Here is an 11,731-nt window from a genome sequence, read left to right on the forward strand (position 1 = left end):
GATTACAATTGAAAAAAAAACTTGACCTGTTTAATTTATCACATTTCAAAGTCTGGAGTTAGATATTTTATATACTGTGTAGATTATAGAAATAAATATTGTACAAACTTGCAATGATATTAAGGCTTTTGTATTTATTGATAAATACTTACTACAAGATTTTACAATAAGTATAGTACTTGCAGATCTGTATTTAATGAGGTTACAAAACAAATATGTTAACCAGTGTTTAATTATTTCTATAAAACATTTACCATCTGTTTATATGAATTCGTTGAGTATCTTTCTAAAAGCACATTATAAGATGTATATGCGTCGCCCGTCGGAACATGCAAGGCGTATCAATGCCAAAGATTCAAGTATATAGTTCTTCGAAAACCAACGAAATAATTATTAAAAAACATTTTATTTATCTTACTTTAATAATTATTTGCATATTATTATTATTATCCTCATGTAAAAGTAATAGCATTGTTATTTTCATTAAATGTGAGATTTCAGTAGATTCAATAGATTCAGAAGCAGAAATCAAATAATAACAAAATACAGATAGAAAATAATAACATTATTGTTTTGAAATATTAATTATAAGACAATTTTTCTCAATTGGAAATAAACTTTAAGAATAGCGTTAATAAAATGAGTAATAATTAAAAATTTATATATTTACAAATATTATAACTGCAAAAGATAATTTTGTATTATAGCATATTGTATTCTTTAAAAACTTTTAGATTAGAGATGTAGATATTATAAAATTGACAATTTTGTATTATCTTTTAAAATAAAGTGCGAGTTATATTTTATCGAGTAAAATTAATTAAGAGCAAATCGAATATTTCTTGAAAGAAAAGTGTATCGTTTGAAAACATTTTAGTATCAAATACATTGAAATATCTATGTATCGGGTAGAAAATACAAACACGTAATAAAGTTTAGTCGATTTATTAGAGACTTAAGTGTTAGGGATTGAAGAATTTGAAAAGATAAGATTAATGAACGCCGGAACGAATCTATGGTTACAGTAGGAAGAATCGTATATACAAAACCACAAACTTTTGTCACCTTCAAGCTTACATCGAAATATACGCTTTTCTATATACTCGAAATTATTGACACATTTCGCGCAATATTTACTCTCGGAGAATATTGATAGTTATTTTCGGAAAAAGAGAGCGGGTCTATTACCTGCTCCTGACAAGAAAGTCCGATGCATTCGGCTAGACGAGATTGGATTGGAGTAGCAGAGTTCCAACATGGCGCACCGTCGGCCGTCGGAACATGGCGATGGCGACGGCGGGCCTCGCGACCGGAGCGGCGCGCGTTTCATCGCTTCAGCGCTCGCATTGGTGTTTCGAAAAATTGCTCCGTTATCAAACGATCCCCCACAACTCGTTGGAGGATCACTTAATAGTTGACGACAACAACTAACCGTCAAACTACTACGTTTCTATTAATATCAGTTCGTTTTCCCGAGCCGGAGTATCGCCCGATATCGATATCGCCGTGCGTGTATCAACGCGCATATATGTATACGTATAATATATATGTGTACGCGGAATACATATTTTTCGGCGTACACAAACATTGCCTGACGGCCGGCAACAACTCTATGTCGAACTACGCTTCTATTAATACCGACTCGTTCTGTCTGGCCGTGCGTGTATACACTTATGTGCGCGTAAATGTGTACACGCGTACATATGACACCGGGCACGCTCTCGCGGTGTACGCGCGATACGATACGTCGCGTTGGTGTTACATGCGTGCCTTCGACGCGTTTTCGATGACTGGCGTACTGCGGTTCTGATTTAACTATCCCGAAATGAATCGTCGCGCCGACACCGCGTCGCACGGATGAGCGGATTTTCGTTATTTTTCGTCGCCCGTCCGCTATTCCGATGGGATACACGTTGCCAACTATGAGAGATTGCACTCGGGATCCGCAGATAGCGACATTGTTTCAGATACTGTGTTCGCTGACGGGGTCGATTGCGCAATTAGATTTCTAACCGAGTATCGCGTATCTTTAATAGTTATGACGGTAATTCTCAGCAAAAAGCTTATCTCTCTGTTACAAAACTCGAGAGTTCTAATATGTCATGTCTGCGATACATTTCAGTAAAAGTTTTATCAAACATAAGATAGTGTGTTTGCATGTGTGGTAGCAAAATTGAAACCTTCCTCATCAATATCTGCGTTACACTGTGATAACTGTTTATTAATCAATGAAGAAATTAAAATTACCATCTGAGATAATAAGGCGTACCATAGTGTAAAGATAATTTTACAAAGTTATATTTTTTAAGTACATATCTTTGTATACGAACATAAATCTTCGTAAAATTAGAATCGTACCATCTATTTTTATATAGCATTGCGATTAATCCAAACTACAACCATTTAAATTTTATTTCGTTAGGAATATTGAGATAACATTTTAGGTGTTCATTATTAGTACAAAACGAGAGTTAAATTGTCGTACCTAACAGTGGATATCTGATAATCTGAGAAGTTTGGTCCGCGAATCACCGGTTATGACACGATCAGCCGTCGGACATAAGGCGCAAAGACGATTTAGTATCGCTCAGCAATTATAAATACATTTTGCATACGTTATGGTTGTTTTAAATTCGCGTTCATGTTTCCGAGTCTAATTCGGCGCTAAGTTGTTGACTTAGAGCAATTACACAAAAAGTCAAATAGCCGTGGAAAAAGGTAATTTGCGCGCGCGGTGTATCTATATTTGCATAATGCATATAAGAAAAGTACCATAATGTTGCATGCAACTATAATTCTTTCGTGAATCGTTACTCAACGCCTCGGATAAGATCTCACTTATCTACGATCAATCAAATATTTTACGTTCGTCGGGAAGTGCTAATTACCCCATGTTTCTTGTTTAACGTATGACGTTGGCCATTACGACGCTGATGGTAGTAAACTATTATCGCTAAAGGAATGACTGTTTTCATTCAATTTGAATGTCTCGCGTCAAAGACGCGTAGCCCCGTCTAAAAAAGATTTTATAAGAGATTTACAGCGACACGCGAACCCGCGAGTTTACATAACGTGGCGCGTCAAAGAGGAGAGAAAAAAAAGATAAAAACATGTACAGGAGAAAAATTTCTTTCATCCTTCTCGAACGTCATACCTTATCGACGTTTTTCGCCGCGTAGGATTTCGCCGCGTATTTTCCATCGCGCTAGAAGAATGACCAGAATGAAAGAAAGAAAGAGAGAGAGAGAGAGAAAGCGAGAAAGAACGAGAAGCAGGGTGAGAAAGGGATAGGGTAGAAAGGGGGAGAGAGAGCAGGAACATTCGCATCTTGCTGCCTTTATATAAATGCTTCTACATTTATTAAGGCTACTCCCCGGACCCTGGACGCACCGGTATACGTATTTCGAAATGAATGCCTCGTGACGCGGCACCGCGACGCTGTCGTCGGGGCGCGTGAACGCTACGAAAAGTGAAATATTCCTCTGTCGTATTTTCACATGCGCGCACACGACAAATGAGCGCCGTGCGTCTGACGGTCGCTGGCCTCGACAAAAAAGCGTACGTATGTACATATGTAAATAGATATACATATGTATGTAATATATCGCGTAAAAGTATTCGTCTTTCGTCGATTAAACATGGCCGCGGGTCGGAAAGACAAGGAACTCGTCGCGTACAGAGATCCATTAGTATCGACTGTCGCTTATTGTCGAATTAATTATGACAGGTTTCAACATTATAATGGCACATTGCAGTTGGAAAATTTGTCGTCGAATTCTTTGATGATTTGATGCATCTTTTATGGCATTTACACACACACACACACACACACACACACACACACACACACACACACACACACACACACACACACACACACACACACTTCGCGCAAGAATATAAGTAAATTAACTTACGTCAAATTTCACGAAGGAATTTTTCAAAGTATATAAAGACAATTTGAGCTCGACGAAGTGCACGATAACGGCAAGTGATACAAAGTAGCCAGAATTAAGCAATAACGATGCATCGCGTTGCACGGTTCGAGCCACACCTATATGTCTCGCATTATAATATATAATATAATACGTGATTTTATATACGTAGTCGGTTAAACAACTCCTGACAAGGAAGCGATTTGTCGCGCGGGATACTTTATTCCAGATAATCATACGCCGTGTTAGAGGTAGGTCGTTCAACGTGACAATGTATAAACATTGATTAATGGCACCGTCTTCATGCCCGAATAAGGAAGATCTTGACGTCCGTTAAACCGCGCGCGTAAATCTTGCTCTTTCTTTTATTCAACACGACGCCGCGAAGCGATATGGATCACTTGCTATCAAGCTCATGTTGTACTTTTCGTATTTCAGATACATCCGCGCGCGGTATATGCTATTAATATATTTATCAGAAACAACCCAACTGCATTTTGTGTAAAACAGTAGCGCTTATTTGCCGTAAGAGGAAGCGTTTCAAGATAGGTACGCAACGATATGAGTTGTGTGTGCAACACACATCGAGAACGTTGAGGTGAAAGAACGATCTAAACTGAAGTTAAATTGTTCTTGCAAAAAAGAAAAAAATCAAATACAACAGCCGAAGACGTTATCGACTACAATGTTCAATTCCGAAATAGAGACATTTGCCGGCAAATTCACGTACCTATATACGTATCGGCTAATCGTCAATGGCCAGAAGCGTCGGATTGGCGCAATCACCCTCCCCTTCTGATAAAATCAGCACGATACTTCTCGAGACGAGAAGGTGCGCGGCTGCAGCGATAAAGTGTGGTCAGAAGTATATATACGCCCGAGGTACGATCTTCCACTACTACTTAATATCGTCTACACGCTTCGCATTCGAGCTGAGCACATACTAACAGCCACTTGCGGCGTAGCCACTTCGGACGAAAATTAATCATCGAAATCAGCCGGACGCCGATTAAGGGCGATCACCTAGGCAAATCGTTAAGCGTGCTTTTTGGCGGTTGATGTCGGTTCTACCTGTTGTCGGGGCGGCCAATCGAAGGCTCGAAAAAAAATTTCCCACCTGGTAATTTCTGCGTGGCGGCGACGGGACGGGAGAAAATTGCAAGACATTGTAGAGGAACGGTCGGTGAAATTTTCTTATCCGAGACCAATCCATTTTGCAAAATTGCAGCCTATACGTAATAATCTGCACTTTGTAGCTCAGACTTGGTCTACCATGTCTCGTGTGTCTCGCGACAGGGGTCTATTGATTACTCAAGGGATCGTTAGATATTTTGAACGCTCCAGATAATTTCGGCGCCTTATAAACGAACGCGATCAACATTTCACGGGTTTTCTAATATGTCTATAAATATTTCATGGCTTATAATGTCTGTTAAAAACAATAAAGTTATGGAAATATATTATCACAGATTCACATAGCGCTAGACATTTCGAAGTTAATTAAATATATAAAAATTGAAATGAGATTTTGTTGCGTGTGTGATACGTTATTCTTTTGAGGCAAACCGGTGGGTGAAACTTCGTGAGCTTCAGGCAGTTGTTTCTCGTAAAAACGAAATAAAATAACAAGTAGTGAGAATACAGCATCCCGCATGACCGGTCTGTACCATCTATAGCGATCCGGCAGTTAACCGGCTTTGTACGATGCACCGTGATCAGTTTGCCGAAGTGAGATTCGATGAAGCACGGATTGTACTTCATGCATAGAAATTCGTTATTAACATTATATATATTTATATAATGTAAAATAAATATAATATAACCACTAATTCCTTAATAAATAAAAAATAGTTAATATGTTTTGCGGCAGATAATATTTCGTATTGAATTTACATGTATTGCATTTATATCAAGATAGATTATATATTATTTCATATGTAGCATACATAATACAAAGAATTATATGAAACATTTTGTATATGTAATAAGTTTCGTTGAATGCAATATAAAAAATTAAATCATATATAGAATCTTTTCAAACATTTTTCATTTAAAAAATATTATGTATCATTGGAGCGTGTATAACTTTGATCGAGCCTCCGATTCCTGATGTCGGAATGGACGTCAATGAAATAGATAAATCACCACTACGCGAATAAATCATCAGTTAATGTCACGAAGTAGAAAGCGAAGATATGACGTAGGACGCGAAACCGTCGTCGCAGTCACAGAAAACACGCTACCGAGAAATATTTTGCTAAATGTTACGAAAATTTATCTTAAAGGATTATCTAATCTTTGCTAAGATATAAGTCTAAACAATTTTGCGCTCTAATAAAAATGCCAAATGTGTACGATGGTTGCAGAGCCTGGAAAACGTTTTCCTACATTCCCGGGGTCTAGAATCGAGGAGAGAAATAACAATTCCACCGATCGAGAATATGGTACGTGTCATCTTCGGCTTAGCGTCCAGTCCGGTCTCAGTGCTGGTCTCAAGACGACGCGCTAAGGGAAGAGATGGATCATTCATAGCGGCAGCGATGAATCATGAGATGGCTAGGCAGCTTACTAGAAAATCGACGCTAGAGATGAGAAGAAACGAAAGAGAAGTGAGATACACAAAGAGATGATATCATGAAACAAACAGAGAAAGAAGTAAATACCTATATCGAGGTTCTATGTAGAAAAAACGATGTTGGTTGCGATAAAGATAAATTAAAAATTAATTGCTTAATTATCAACTGATACGCGATGCAGAGTAGCAAACTACGTTAAACAAGTTCTCAGATTGAAAATTTCAATGTACTTGTGTGTGTTTTTGAGGAATATATTAATAAATTACCAAGCTACGCGTTGCGAGGGCAATAAATAATATCTCAATCTTCAAAATTCGAATAAAAATATTCTATTTAAAAATGTATAAAAATTCGATTACTACTAAAATAAAAAAGTAAACGTGTACGTAATAATTCACATATGACATGAGTCTATAATTAAAAGAAAGATAATTTGACACCGTGTAAAAATTTATGTTATTATACAAAAAAGAAGAGAGAGCGCAAGATAAAATAGAAGGAAGATACGATGATGAATAGCAAGGGATGAAACAGGAAAAAGCGGAGGACGAAGATATGGGAACGGAGGTTGGAATCTTCCGGAAGTACGTCCGACGTACCATCCGTGTTTCTCCATTTTTCAAAAAATAAAAGCGACCACAGTGTTCGCGGCTCATTGTTTGGCTCTTCCGACTGTTTGCGTAGATGCGTAACTCGTGAATATAGGCTTACGAAGGGTGGATACGTTGTATATATACGTACGCGTACGCGTGCGGGTGATGTGTTTGTGTGTGCCTCGGTTGACTTTCCGTTAGAAGAACGTCACTATAGAACCAAAGAAAATATTATCACTTTTGTCCCACCCCTGCGATGTTCCCACTGTTTTCACGAGAATCCGCGTAACGCAGGAGTGAATCAATCGTCCGTATTTCTTTACGATTTATCAGTGCCGGGGAAAGAAAAAGTCCGTTTCATCGACATTTCACTTCGACGATCCCTTTCTTTTTCCGACCCTTCATTGTCATAAATCTGGTAACGAGACCAACTCGATGAAACTGTAACCTCGCGAGATTGCCCGTGCTATCCATTTTCACGTCCTTCTATCAGTCGCGATCGATCCTAATAATTAAGAAGCCCACGAATAAGTAGTTCTACTAATCGAATAATGGCGGAATAAAGAGCAGCACTTGTACGTCGACTGTTAACGTCTCGCGCCGCGTTCTCTATTCTCATCAAGGTCAATCGACCATATCGCAAATCATTATAATGCAAGAGAGACAATGACCGGATCTTAATATACACATTTGCGTCGAACGAGTACCGGCGTTTGTAAAATAGCGCATAGTGACGATAATGCGTCTGCATGACCCAGTAGGTTGAGACGCGTCGTTGAACATGAAAAGAGATACATATTTAAGAAAGCTTTTCACGTTTCGTGTTTTAATGTTGGAAGAAGTCGAGGTAGATAACGCCGTGCGATGTGACGAGAATGATGACGTCACGTGTCAGATGGTTATAACAGCGAGAAGATAATTAACGTTGAGGATGCTTCATCAGTCACGAAACTAACCCCTTGGCATCCTCCATATCCAAGGACACAACTTGTCATATCTTTATTTGAGTCAAACAAGGACGGGTGACACGGTAGAGTGATTATTAATTTTATTATGCCGCGTACTAATGACAACTAGTTATCCTGACACGATAATTACGTATCGCGCATTTTGCTGATGACGATAACGATTAACTTCAAACTACCGTAATACTAATTAATTAATTAATAATATAACGTACAGGCTCGGTATATACATTTATTGTACATAGAATATTGTAGGAAAGCGATCAATAGCGCGATATCTTCAAATCTGTATAAATTTCAGTAATTTAAATTTATTTACAAGTTTTCTAAATTTAAAAAATTTAATAAAGATTATCTCATTGATATATATCATTCCTGAAAATAAATTATGAAAGAGCATTCGAGCACATCAATTCATGGTATAAGAGACAATAGTAACGCAGCAACCATATTTCAGCAATATGGCGCTAAGCCAAGTCCATCCCTGATCCTGAGGTATTGCTTCCTCATAGAGGAAGCTTTGTAATGGTGAAAAAATTTTTTTTCGAGATTTTGATGGAAATAGGTTTAGAATGTTCTAAAATGTCGAAAAATCATATTAGTAAAAAATGTCCGGAAGTATGTATGTATGTGTGTGTGTGTGTGTGTGTACGGATTTTTGTACACGCATCTACTTCTACAATTTTTTAGATACCAGTTTGAATTTTTGCACACAAATAGAGTATTATAGAAAGTATGTCCTCCTCAAATTTTATTGAAATCGGTCTACCGGTATAGATTTTATGCAGATTTTCCTTTTTTTGAAAAATGTGTTTTACGCTGCCGCTTTCTCAATATTTGAGATAGCGATTTATTTTTAATTTTATTATATTTTCCAGTTTTTTTTCTACCCCTATATTTCATATATAATTCATTAAAATTTGATTGATCAGATCTCGTATTACACACATTTGAAATTTCGAAGAATTTGTACATACATAGAAGCTTTATAAAACTTGATCTGATCAACCAAATTTTAACCAATTATATATGAAATAGGGGTAGAAAAGACTGGAAAATATAATAGAATTAAAAATAAATCGCTATCTCAAATATTTATAATATCGGGCTGATTTTTTTTATCGATAAAGTATTGTTTTAGTTTTTAAGTGGACAAGTATTTTTAGTATTTTTTAGTGAATGTATATAATTATTTACGCAGTCCCCAAAAGAGTTAAGTGTGAAATCAGAACCTTTGCTAACAAAGCTTCCTCTATGAGGAAGCCAAAACAAATAAATACCGATAATTATACCTCGAATAAAATAAAAACTTGCACACTTAGGAACTATGAGGAAGCAATGTGCAAGTTTCTACTTGCACAATTAAAAACTACGAGGAAACAATGTGCAAGTTTCTACTTGTTTACCCCTGTTTGCCATCATTTCAGCCGCACGAGAATGTGTGCATAATTTCGAACAACTTTCTTGTTTTTGTTTGGGTGGCTACCGGTGATAAATTTTACTGGAGCGGTACGAAGGAAATAATAAAGACAGAAGGTGCGTAACATGTGCTGCTGTTCTGTGTTGCGGGCTAGGCGGTAGGTAGGCCCACAATTCTGACTTGGTTACGTCACAGCATGTCTTATATAATGGCGCAGACCGGTTACGTAGATATATTTCAAGGCCATCAGTTTCCCTTAAATCTGGTTTCTTTCTTTTACTTGTCTTTGTACTAATATAGATCGAATGCTTGGAAATGCTTTATGAGATTCGGTGTCACGGTACAAACAGAGAAAATTTACATCGAAATAAGCTTCTCGCGTGGAAAAAGCGCGCTAGATATATATGAAGAGAAAATAACACGTTGAAGTGATGTCTTCAATTCTCAAATCAAACAAGTGGCGATAATGCGACCGGAATTCAATGCGGTAACAATAAAATCGCTATCCGTTCCGGAGATCAGAAGCGAAAAGGATGGCGAAACGCTAAAGCGTGAGCTCGAGCAATGAAAGCAAGAGAGCAGCAAGTGGCTCGTACGTCAGCCGGTGGCTCGTAAACGTCAGCGGTGGTGCTCGTAAACGTAAACGCGATGCTATAAGGGGATGTACAGCGGCGCAGCGCCGGGGAGTCACCATAGCATAACAGTTAAAGAGATATATGTATATGTATACAGAGAGAGACGATCCATTTAGCGGTTTAAACGGGGTCGTTATATCGCCGTTTACAACGAAACAATCTGCTCCTGAATATCTGGACACGTGTCGTGAGATTTAGAACGGGCGGAGCGAAATGTTAGATTACCGCGGTAAACGGCTTTGAATGCGTGCATGTGTGTATTAATCCTTCTATACTAACGCAAATTGGAATGATACTAATTTCCCCCCCATCTAATTATTGCTTTATTTCGTTTGAAATGTAAAACATTTTCTCTGTACAAATATCACGTCCGTGCCATTATTTAATTGTTTTTCTGAAAAAGCATTACATTTAAAATGTAAAGTTAAAATTACATTTAACATTAAAAATTTGAAATTGGCCACATACATTTCGAAAATAGTGCCAAAGTTGAAGCAAAATAAAAACAAGTATAAAAGTGGTGTAATTTTCTGCATTTACCATTATTGTAATGTACAGATCATTTTTCTTTAACATTCAACGTGTTTTAAGGAAAAAAGATTTAAAATCTCACCAAAATAGTATTTACGAAATTGATTTAAAAAAATGTTTAAATAACAAGGAAAAGTAACTTATTAAAGATTGCCGGTTTATATAATTTGTCTTCCTCGTTTTTACATTTCAACGCAATTTCATGATTTGTATAATCTACAATTTTGTGTAACATCTACATAAATCTCATAATTTCCGCTTTCAGAACAAATAATAAATCGCTGCAATACATTTATTTGATAACTTAACTTGCTATAATAATCTCAATTAAAGACGGAGATTTATCGATAAGCATCCAGCCACCCAGCCGAAGGATAACAATTAAGGGGTGCGCCGACAAATGCCGGATGAAATCAAAAGGCGACAGAATAAATTTACATCGAGCGAAGGACGCTGGGAAATTTAATAAAAGCGAGAAAGCTAGGGAATGGCTATAGGCATTATTGAGTGCCGGAAAAGACGAAGCCATCGAGTTTTCGGGGTTAGTGATTAAACTGGGGGATTTTGAATCCTCGAGATCGAGTGAGTATGCCGCCGAATCCTGCCGTGGTATTTGTGGGATAAGCGAGGGAAGGGGTTGAAACAACAGCGTTCTGTGTTTAATCATGTCTGACCGAGCAAGGGGACTATCTGACGGGGATGAAATTTGCATAGTTGGGGCTCACGTGTTCCTAGACCTTATTGTTACATGCGAAAAGAGGACGTTTGCGTTAAATTAAATTCTACGTTAAATTTGCTTCGAACACTAATTGTAGGAAAAATACAATTATTTTATTGCAAGCTATAATGTTTCATCATGCTTATTTTCATGAATATATATATAGGCATAGTCATAGATTCTATTTTCTCATAATTATTACAGGAAATGCATCTGTGTGTAAAGAAAATGTAAACTCTGAGAAAGAAATTATAACGCACAATAATAGATTTTCGTGAGTGGGATGTACAATTACATATTAATATTCGACCAAAGAGTAAATAATACAACTAAATTATGTGGATTACAGTAAAATAAT

The 11,731-nt window shown here is 37.2% G+C and overlaps 1 long non-coding RNA gene across 3 annotated transcripts in view; it reads right to left on the minus strand.

Annotated features, from left to right (window-relative positions):
* LOC143907832 (uncharacterized) overlaps positions 1–11,731 on the minus strand; it is a 49,008-nt gene that overhangs the window by 15,870 nt on the left and 21,407 nt on the right. The window lies entirely within an intron of this gene.

This window comes from Temnothorax americanus, unplaced genomic scaffold (assembly GCF_048541705.1).
Source record: "Temnothorax americanus isolate GAGA-0224 unplaced genomic scaffold, ASM4854170v1 Scaffold9, whole genome shotgun sequence".
Lineage (NCBI taxonomy): Eukaryota > Metazoa > Arthropoda > Insecta > Hymenoptera > Formicidae > Temnothorax > Temnothorax americanus.